This window comes from Seriola aureovittata, chromosome 3 (genome assembly GCF_021018895.1).
Source record: "Seriola aureovittata isolate HTS-2021-v1 ecotype China chromosome 3, ASM2101889v1, whole genome shotgun sequence".
Classification (NCBI taxonomy): Eukaryota; Metazoa; Chordata; class Actinopteri; order Carangiformes; family Carangidae; genus Seriola; species Seriola aureovittata.
This window is the reverse complement of record NC_079366.1, coordinates 27,866,985-27,878,250: the sequence shown is the minus strand read 5'-3', so window position 1 is coordinate 27,878,250 and position 11,266 is coordinate 27,866,985. Positions and strand designations below refer to the sequence as shown.

At 39.3% G+C, this 11,266-nt stretch overlaps 1 long non-coding RNA gene across 1 annotated transcript; it reads right to left on the bottom strand.

Moving 5' to 3' along the window:
- Window positions 1-1,381: 1,381 nt before the first annotated feature.
- Window positions 1,382-8,451, bottom strand: LOC130166084 (uncharacterized). The gene is made up of 4 exons (XR_008827098.1): window positions 8,198-8,451; window positions 7,766-7,839; window positions 7,048-7,093; window positions 1,382-1,813 (listed from the first exon to the last, which is right to left on the bottom strand). It is a non-coding gene; the product is annotated as an uncharacterized LOC130166084 (long non-coding RNA).
- Window positions 8,452-11,266: the final 2,815 nt, after the last annotated feature.

The following is an 11,266-nucleotide window of genomic DNA, read 5'->3' as shown; positions in this document are numbered from 1 at the left end:
GGCTGCAGCACCACAGCAAGCAGATTCATCAAGTCTATTTTTATTCGAGCGCGCATGTGTGAGTGTAGTGAGATCAATGTGTGTATGAGAGTGTGTGTGTGGTCAAATCTGTAAGTGGGCATAGAACTCTGTGCATGCATGCGTGTAATTCCACTCCTCTATATATTTCTGCAACATTGCTCTAATGTAATATTAATAGCAAGAGACAACCACATCAAATCAATAGAATGAAGAGAAAAATAAGGCATAAAGAAAGAAAAAAAAGGAAAGCTGAGATTGTGTCTGGAGTTGATCGTGATATGAGCAGAGGAAAATGGGAAAAGCAAGAAAAAAAACAAAACACTTCTTTTAGTCATGATTAGGTTTGACTTGTTAACATGACTCTATGTCATTTAACAAAACTTTGTCTTCTTCCTCGGCTACAGAAGCTGTCACCAACGCAACAAAACACAACTTAACTGCCTTTGAAGTTTGTTAAGATGGCAGCTACTGCTGTGTAGGTGTCAGCTGTGAAAGCCAAGGGCAGCCAGATGAACTGAGCATGATACGGCACCACGAGGCACTTTGGGGAAAACACTGGTAAGATGTTAAAATGTTAACTGTTATTGAAAATTAAAGTGGCTAACGCCTGCCGCCGAGGCATCCGCATGGATTAGCAATTTTCACACTGAGAGGCATAGCATTTTTTTAAGAGGTTTATCCGAGTTATGTAATGTGGATGGAAAATTATTGCCCATCAACGTGACGGGGGGAGATAGTGAGAGCCTCTGCATGTATTTGCACTCGGAGGCTTCGGTCCGCGGAGATGTGCGCGTTGCTGAAATGAGGAGGAGAGCAGAATTTGAAGTGTGGGCTGAGGCTTAAACCCTACATGATATGTTGCAAATTGCATATATGGCAAAAAGGGGAGGAGGGAGATTGGCACATGAGTATGATATACCATACATGTGTGTGTGTGGGGGGATATTGTGTCCATATGTTCCAGTGAGTGTACTGTATGTGTGGGTGTGTTTTTGTGTCTTCATTTCTGTATTTATGAGGCAATGTTTTATTGTAAAGAGCCAGGGGAGAGGAAAATACTAAGAAGTGAGGACAGCTTGCCACTCGCACTTCTTAACAACAATATGCTCTTATTTGTTGAAAGATTTGTAATATTTTGATGAACGATTAAAAAGGGTTGGTTGACCTAAATTTAAAAAAAAAGATTGTTGTATCCATGCACATATAGTTTTGGTTTTATCTGCACAGGTTTTGAAATATTTGTCAGAGATTTCTGCCATCACCCAGAATACAGACATACAGACGTGAATGGGACTTCTTTGTGCTCACCGCATTGACAGGTGATATTTAAAAAACTTAACATCTGTCCCCAGAAACTGTGTCACCACAGTTAGTAATTTTCTGTAATTAAAAGTGTAGCCAATTTGTAATGTCCAGGGCACAGCTGCAGGATGATGTATTGGATTTCTTATCTGGCTGATGAGACGCAAAATAAAAAAGAGTGTCAAGTTGCACCTGGATTTTGTCATAGGATGTCATAAGACATAAAATTTAAATTGTTGTAATGTGTCAAATGTTGTAAGTTAAAGCTTTATGAAACAGTTTTTTAAAAATTCATTCATTGAACAGAATGGAATAGTCTATATGTGCTGCCCAGCCCTTGGTATTGTAGGGAGAGTAACAAAAGGAATGGTAGTGATCTGTGCAGACAGAATATTCTTCAAAGATTTCATTGTCCAGAAATGTAAAGGATATCCTCTTCTAGAGAAGTAGGGCTCCACCTCTGCTCGTCCAGGCCCAGCTGCTTCCACATCTGAAATTAAATGATAAAATAAGATTAGTTTAACTTTTGTCATCTCATGTTCAAACAGTCATTGTACGAGCAGGTGACGGCAAACTCAAAAAAAAAAGGCTGTGATATCGAGTGGGCGGTCTGTTTCATTCTTATGGATCTTGCACTCTTTGCAGTGTCCTTGGCAACTTCCTGAGCAGGAGTTTGGTTGTTGCAGATTTGTGCTGAAAGCCAATGTAATTACCATCTAACTAGTTGACAGACCAGTTTAGTTATGGGAATGACTTTTTCTTCTGCGCTGTTTTTCTTCAACACCAAGTTCAGACTGAACGCAACAAGGAACGTTGCAGACTTTGTTTGACACATGGTTCTGTATTGACAACAATGAACTGTACTCGCCATCAACACTTCAAAATAATGGATGACCTGCTGTGCTATCTGACCCACAAGCATCAGTTTCCGTATTTAGCCAGTATACTTTCAGCCGTAATGATAATTTTTGGTTAGTTCGACCTACTTTTACGACTTTTACGGAGGGGACATTCTGCTCAGGCTCCACCCACTATGACCAAAACTGGACTTCAGCTGACAAGATGGAAACAAGTGTTAAACCCAAACCTCAGCCTTAAAATCATACTATAAGAATGTGGGTCATGTGACACGTAGGATTAAGCCTAGGGTCTGAGATTATCATATTTACGATGATTTCCCACTTAAATTACTGTGTGAAATTTATGTTGATGTGTGTGGTGTGAATGTGATGTGAATGTACACAGTGAGGTTTCTTTCTATAGGTGTTGCTATCAGCTGCATGGTGGGCCCACTGCCTGCTCTTGAAGTGTTTAGCAACTGAGGCTTCCTGACTAATGTGATGTCATGCACTTAGCATACAGCTGAGGGGGAGAAATGTGGATATCATTTGACACAAAGCATGGACGGTGTACAGTGTACTTTTGTTTGTTTTACTTTCCTTTTTTATTTAATGCACCCACACAGAGACCCACTGATGCAACAACATAGTAATCCAACATGACCTGTGTTTTGTGTTTCATACTGCTAGCATGTGTACTTTTTTTCTCCCATATTTCCATATTTCTGTTTCTTGCATTTCAGTTCTCTGTGCAGAAATTGCACAAAATATAATGGCAGTTCTGGTTCTGGTTGATTAGAGGCTACTATGTTCAAAGTTCAAAAGTTATTTTAGCATTTTCTTTTTTTTATTTTTCACCTCTTCCTTTACCCTTTCCTTTCTTGTAAAACTACTGCGCTGAAAAGGTCTCAGGAAAGCTACTTGTTTTGAACCTTGCAGAAAGACCCTGGTCTCAAAGTCTGCACGTCTCGTTCGTGCTGCTCATGCTTTCTGCTTTTTATCAATGTGAAGTTACCAACACTGCAAGCTGCTGGTCCGCTACAAGCTACAACCCTCCAGTTGTCTGTGCATTAGTATAGCTCTTCGCCTCATTTTAAAATCCTTTTAATAATCAATTATCCATCAAGATAAAGTTAATGGAGGAGAGCTATGAATCTGTGGACTGGCCAAGCATGACTATGAAATGACAAATGTGGGAAGAAAAGAAATTGACAAAATCTGATTGGCTGTCGGCGGCCGACTGTAACAAGTTCAGCCTCTGACAAGTTGACAATCTTATTTCCCATCTAAACATTTTCATCAGACAGTTTTTTTTTTCTTATTCTGACAGTGAGCAGAATGATATGTGATCGGAGTTCTGCTGTCCACCTCATTATCTAACATTTATTAAAAAGTACAAAAAATATATATTAAGCTGTACAATAAAAAGACATTTACAAGCAAACTCACAGGCAGGTAATAGTAAAATGTCAAGGAACATTGAAGATGTCACTGTACGTACACACACACACACACACACACACACACACACACACACACACACACACACACACACACACCCTGAGGCATGCTTGGTTGTAGATAACACAAATGCACCAGCCTTTACAGATACCACACACACACACACACACACACACACACACACACAAACACACATCAGACTAAGAAAATATAATTTCAAAGATGATGTACGTCCGACAATAGCATATACCTGACCTTGGAGGAGACCAAGGGACTGTAGTGTGAGTCAATAAGCTGATATCACCCAGATGTAAAGGGTGGAAGGCAGTGAAGTCATGGTTCACTGATCTGATTGGTTCAGGGACAGAGGCTGTCCACCCTCATCCAACAACACCATGTTCACTGGTCTGAGCAGAAATTACAGCAGATTGAGCGTGGACCTCTCCCCTCTGTCCGTTTCCCCTCTTTTTCATGCTTTCACCATGTTAATGCTTCCCTCAGTATTCACCAGCTTGGTTAAGTCTCTCAGAAAAATCAATGCTTATTCAGTCAGGCTGTGCACTATCTGATCATGTGTAGGTTAATGGATTCAAATGGTTTTTCAGCATTGCAAAGTGAAACAGAACACAGACAGAAAATGCAGTAGGAAAGGGAATTAAATGATTATTCACATTAAGATTACACCAAACTCTGCTTTGACATGAATCGGGATGTGTGGGCTGTCTTTGTGGATCACTTTAAAGGCATGTGTCTGAGAATGTACCACGACTGTTTATCCAAATGTGAGCCCCAATAACACAAGTGTATGGATGTCACTATGTGTGGCTCCAGGGGGGAAACAAACATTATACACAGCCTGAGCTGTTCAGACCAAAAATATTTCAATAAAGCACTACAGACAAATTACAAACTAAAGGAGCTGTTTGTAAGTTTTGCTATTGCTACATAGCTAGCCATATAATTAACAGCTGTTTATTTACCAGCAGTTTACCCATAGCTTCAGCCAACATTGCTTCTACAAGACAAGAGGTTATAATTCATCCTCTGAGAAACGCTACTTCTTCAGGGGAGACTGGACGCTACAGTGACTCGGTATCAGAAAGTGACGAGACAGTACGACTGGGCTGGGGCTAGTTGGTTAGCATGTAAATGATAGTACAAGAACAAAAGTGATAGAAATAGAAGCAAAACAAGATGGTTGCTTTTCAAGTTTGATGCTGAACTCTCAACGTTTGTTCTAGACGGGTAAGTAAACAGCAAAACTTACAGTTAGCTTCTTTAAAAGAAAACAATAATAAATTAGTGGAGAAACAGGATGGCAATGCCCAAACTTTAGAGCATAAGGGGTCACTGAATGGTTTGAGTATGAAAATGATGTAAATCATATGAGAGTTTTGGGTACTGCAGTGTTCTGTGAAAAACTCGGATCCATCTGTCTGTTGAGCTCTGGGTTAATTCCTTCACTCTCAACCTCTTCTCTCTGCAGATTCTCACTCTTCACCCCTCTCCACCGCAGCCAGCAGATGTTTTCTGTTAATTAACAAGCTGACATGGCAGATGTAGAGGTCGAGAACTTGATGCCGTTTGCATCTGCCATCTCACTGTGAACCAGACAAAAAAATAGGTAGAGGGCTCTGTGTGCTGGACCTGAGGGGTTAGTGCATGGGAAATGCATCTGTGTCCGTACTGGAGAGGTCAGGCCAAAACACTGTGGCCAATTAGCAGCTCAATGAGAGAAAACTCTTTTTGTTGCCCTCTCTGAATTCAATTTGTGATGCGTCGCTCAATCTGGACCAGGACAGCACGAATGAGTGTGGATGAGGATGGTCAACAGGTGAAGTAAAACAACTGCAAGGCTGATGGGCTAGACCTGTTTTTCAAAAGACTTAAAAGGGGGAGTCCAAGTCAGTTTAAACAGCACACAAACTCTAAACCACCTTACACTCATAGCCCTAATGATGACAATGATACACCCTCTCCCTGTACCAATTCACGAGTCATATCAGGACTAAACACTAAAAAAAAAAAAAAAAGTCCTAATTTTACGGAAAATAACTGAAAACTTTACAGTAATTTTCAGGTTTTTTTTTTTTTTTTTAAATTGTGTACAAAAGACTGTAAAATTACAGAAATGATCTGTGAATTAACAGCCAAACTGCTATTTGATGCATCATGCCAATAATAATGAATTACATTTATTTCCCATTTTTGTAAAGAAAAATTACTGTATTATTTATACAGTATTTTTCTGCTTTCTCAAATTACATACAAATCTGTGTAAAATGACAGAAATGATCTGTAATTAAAAATGTAGCTTGTTATTATAGTATAGTAGTATAGTTAATGTCCATACTAACAATTTAAAGATTTCAGGGTAAATCTTATTAGTTTTACATTTATGTGACTTCTACATTCAAACTTTGTAATTCTGGATGCAAATGTAGCAATCTTTTTTTCATTACATCAAACATTCAAACTTCCAAAAAAAAAAAAATAAAGGTTGAAGTACTGGAATGTATCCCAGCATGTACTGGAAGGAAAGCAGGAAAATGGTTTAACACACAACAACAACACACAATCACACACACATTCAAACCTATGGTCAATTTAGAGTCCTCAATGAATGAAATGTGCATGTCTTTGAACTAGCAATCAGAGTCCCTGGAGGAAACACAAGGAGAACATGCAACACTGCAAGAAAGAAGCAGGGTTGAAGCTGAACCCAGGTGCTTCTTGCTGTTGTCTTCCTGCCTAGATTTTACTAGGCTGTGTATTTGTGCCAGAAGAAACCATGTTTGGATGAGAGGGAGGAGCTGGGGAGGAGGGAGGGGTGGATCTGACCTGTGTCCTCGAGACATAGAGTACACCCACCCGCATCGGCAACCTGACGGCAACAGGCTCCTGGCCGAGCCGTGCGAAGATGCTGCTAACACGGTTAGCCGTCTCAACTGTTACATTAGTCTTATAGGCTAACTGCACACATCCAACATCCATTGGGCAAATATCATATATTTGAGGAGTAACTTGTTATTGTAGTTGAACTTATCATGTGTGCTAACGTTAAACTGTAAAACCAGTGTAAAACGTATTCTAACACTAAGACTGATGATGAATAACGGCTCCTGGACTTTTTGCACCTTCCCTCCATCACTTATGGACGGCTGCAATAGCTTCCAGTCAACCTGTCAGACTGTTGCACCGTCCTCACTTAGCTGTGAATCTCTTCTACACATGCAGAAACTTGAATTTGTCATGCAGATTTATTTTACAGGTTAACAAATGTTGGAATTATTATTATTGTAATAGTATAATTATTATTATTATTATTATTAGTTAAGGTCACTTTACAAGCTCAGTCATTTTGACCCTAATTTCAGCCTATATACACACACACGTATGGGGTGGAGTAATGTGCATGACTTACCGTTTCTTGCAGGTATGGTTCTGGCCTGAGGTGGATTCTGCCATCCCTATGAAAACACAAAAGGAAAAATAAGGACATGTCAAGCAGCTCCTCTTGACTATGAAATGTTTAAGCAGTCTAAGGACTTCAGAAGACAAGATTTATTCATCATCCACTCAAACCTCATTTAGCATATACTGTAATAACAACAACAAGACTTAATGAATAAATCTAAACAAATGTACATGTGAAGAATTCGTAGAAGAGATTCATATATATATATATATATATATATATATATATATATATTAATAAATAATTAAAAACACACATTAGTGGTGAGGCAACACAAAGACACTGGAAGAGGACATGTAGAAGGAACATGTGATAGGACAATTATATTCAAACATGTTAGGTCTGTTGTGTGAGTATAATAAATCGTGAGGATAGATATGAATATGTAAAAACAAACAAACAGTATTAATATTATGAAATGTAAATGCAATGAAATGAAGGTTAAACAACTACGTGTGATAAAAAAATTCAATGGACACACACACACTATATAACCAACAAATTCAGTAGTACAAATATGGATATACTGTAAAATACATATCCAATATAGGCAGTGGTATACTCATTAAGAATCAGCAGTATGACCATGTATACACTGTGGGTCTGATTTAATCAGTGGTATAGACAAGTCTCTTTTAAAAGTGAATGACAGCATGTTACTCACCTAGACCCTCCTCACTGTGTCTCTGCCGTTGTGAGACAGGTGGAGGCGGTATTCCATCTGTACTGGCTCAGGTCCTGATAAAGACAGAGGGATGCTGAAATCTCCTGAGAAATGTAAAGACCTAGTGCACTTTCAATCGTGGCTGATCTCCTAACAGTAAAGTGGTGACAACATGGTGAACCGATCGACCTGTATTCACTGGTCTACTGGGTCCATACAATCTTGAGTTACAGTCATCAGTTACAAAATGAGCCTACAGCTACTGACGTCACTAGCTGTACAACAGCCGAGAGCAACAGACACAATCCTAGTAACCGCTAAAACGTCTTTCGTCAACGTCAATATCACCACCTGAAATGTTTGTCGTTACGGTTTGTCAGTCGTTGCACTGATTATACTTTTAGCTAAGGAGCTAACACTGAGGCTACTCACCGGGCTAACAGGAAAGTTGCGAGCTCGGCATCAAACCGCATCTCTTCACTCTCAGGAGCTTCTCCAGCGGTGGAAAGGCACATCGAGATTTACTCGTGTCGCTTCTTTTCTTTGCCGTTGAACGTGGTTTCTTGTCGGGAGCGGTCCTATATAATATCGCCTTTTAGGATGTTCATCCATTCCTGTGTTTCTGTGATGCTAACTTCAAGCGCTGCCGGAAGTCGTTCTTCTTCGTGGGACTGAGAGCAGACTTGACGCGCCGCTGACTCACACAGCGTCTAGTGTCACAAAGTGGCATTACAACACAGGATGGGTCCGGACTGGCTGGTGCGCATGCTCATTTCAGTAGATGACTCTGAAATAAACAGATGGAGATCTTGATCGTGACATCACCACTATGGCCGCTTCACACACTGTTGATAGTGTTAATTCATTTTTTGAGCATTTTATTTTTGAACTAAAGTTCTGGCCACATCTTATATTGCACCATTACAGCACAACCACTAAAGCCGGCTCTTGATAAATGCGGCGGCTGAATTCGATCGTCATTAACATGTTACGCCCTTAAATATTCCTGGTTCGGAGGCCTCGCCCACTAAGGTCAAACATGGAGAGAAAAGTTACTGGCAAAAAACGAAACTTTTCAGAGATGGAGATCGACATCCTGACATCCGAGGTGGTGCAAAATAAGGATGTGCTTTTTGGCAGTCTGAAGAGTGGGATCAAAAGAGCTCATAAAACCGCTGTGTGGAAGAGGGTGACGGAGATGACTTTGGCTCTGCAGTGCCGACTCCTGCAGCCGCGCGCCAACACAGCTGTTTTGAAAAATAAAAGAATCGTGTGTCCCCCGGTCACCTGGCCACCACGTTTAAAAGTGATAGCTTGGCATCACAAATCACCTGTACATTTATAGAGTGGTAGTTTTTGCGATTGATGAATGCGTAATCATTCATGGATGGTGCCTTCAGACGCACATGAGTGCAATCAATTGCTCCAACCAAATTTGGAAACCCAGCAATCTGGAGATCCCTGCGGTCTCTGAAAACGCGCTCATGTCTGACACGCGCGTATTGTTCCTCCAAAATGAGTAAATCTGCCATCGTTATGATTTGATAACTGTCAAAGCATCTGTTTAAATGAGGGAGTGAGTAAACATCTGGCCAACCACAGTGCAACAATGATATTAGTGCTTTTAATTGTTCCAGTTGTGTCACACCCATCGGAAGAAACAAAAAACAATTACACAATTTTGCCATGAGTTAATTTGCAAACACACATTTCTGCTTGTATTTATTATTATTTCAAATTTTAATGTGCAATACTTACATGTCATGTTAGGCTATTTAGCCTCTCATATTGTTTTATTGTACAAAAAAGTGGTATCAGTAAAAAACGTGGGCTTTTTTAAAATTCACATTTTTTTTATCTTGTTTTATTCGTTTTAAGAATCCGTTTTGATCTGTTCTAAATATGTGACTGTTTATGCTGAGGTTTGTTTAATAATTATTTTCAGACTCAGCCAGATTTTGCTGTGCTGCACCACAAATCCAGACTCATATTTGCGTGCACGAGCTCAGACCTGACGTGAGATCTGGTCGTAGCTTCCGCTCACGTCCAAATTGATAAATGCCGAAGCTTGCGTGGAAATGGTCGTACGCACGGTTTTCTGCCGTACGTTCGTTTGATAAATGAGGGCCTTGAATGAGGGTCTTATATGACAATATAGTATTTTTTAGTATATAACACTTGTGGCCGTAACATTGCTCAGTTTTATCAGCTATGCTCTTCTTTGTTCCCTACACCTTCACTGTCGTATTACACTCTCTGCCCCGTGTCAGACATACAATTGCATGACTTTTGGACTCCACTGTAGCTGTAACAAATTGTCAATAGATTAAAACATTAGAGTCCATATTTCATAGTCCTCAGCCATTATAGTTAATATCAGTGCACTGTTCCAACAGCATCACTTATTTAGAGGGAGATTGTTACTGAAGCAAATAAATATCAACTGTCTCACACATTAGGACTCATGATGAATAATGATTATACTTGTTACTAAAAAATTGCACTGTTGATTCAACTCTATTTATTAAGCAAACTTACATATGACAGAGAAATTCAGCTTTAACTTCATCTCTTCATCACAACTGTATTTTGATTTTAAATAGTTACCGTTGATTATAAATTGTACACTACAGTATTTAATTCATCAATTTATTACATTCTTTTATACGTTTCCAGTGTTGTAAATTGTTTAACTTAATGTAGTTTATAATGTCCAATAAAGTTATTTATGACGCTCTTGCTTTAACTTTGTTGATGGTTTTTATAGAGCAAATCTGGTATGAATTTTCACAATGGTAACATGTACAGCATTGTGTGACTATTTCTTTGTTAGTTTTAATCAACAACATAAATACTAGAAATATTTAAATGTTGTCCGACAACACTGACAATGAAGGATCAAAAAACTTGCTGAAGTTAATAGGTAAATACTTTCACCTGTGGAGGTGGTGACAGTGCTAGAGATGATCCATCACTTAATCACAGTTTAATATTTATAAATTCTGTGAAAAAGTGTTGCTACCATCACCTGTCAACAACAGCAGAAATGAAGTTGCAGGTAAGAAACTGAACCTGTGATTACTGAAGACAGAGAATAATAAACAAACTCATCAGCAGTTAGTCTGTCATTTCATCAGAGGAAGCTGAACTGGGAGTAGTTTTCTACCATCATCATCATCATCACAGCACATTAGAGAACTAAGGATGTCCATGAAATCTCCCTTCTCCACAGCCAGATGAATGGAAAAAAATGGGCTGCTCTGTGCATGAGGTGCTCCTCCTGTTGGTACAGATCACTCAGTTTTCACAGTGTGGAAACCTTTCAAATGAAAACAAAACATAAACACTTGAGTTAAGATGCGGTGAATCACAGTCAATCACAAATATCTATCAGCTGTCAGGATAGGTGCATGAATGTCTGCTTCAGTTGAGGACTGGTTTGAGTTTTAAATGAAAAATCTTCTATATGACAAATATGTGTCTACACATTTTGTATAGGTC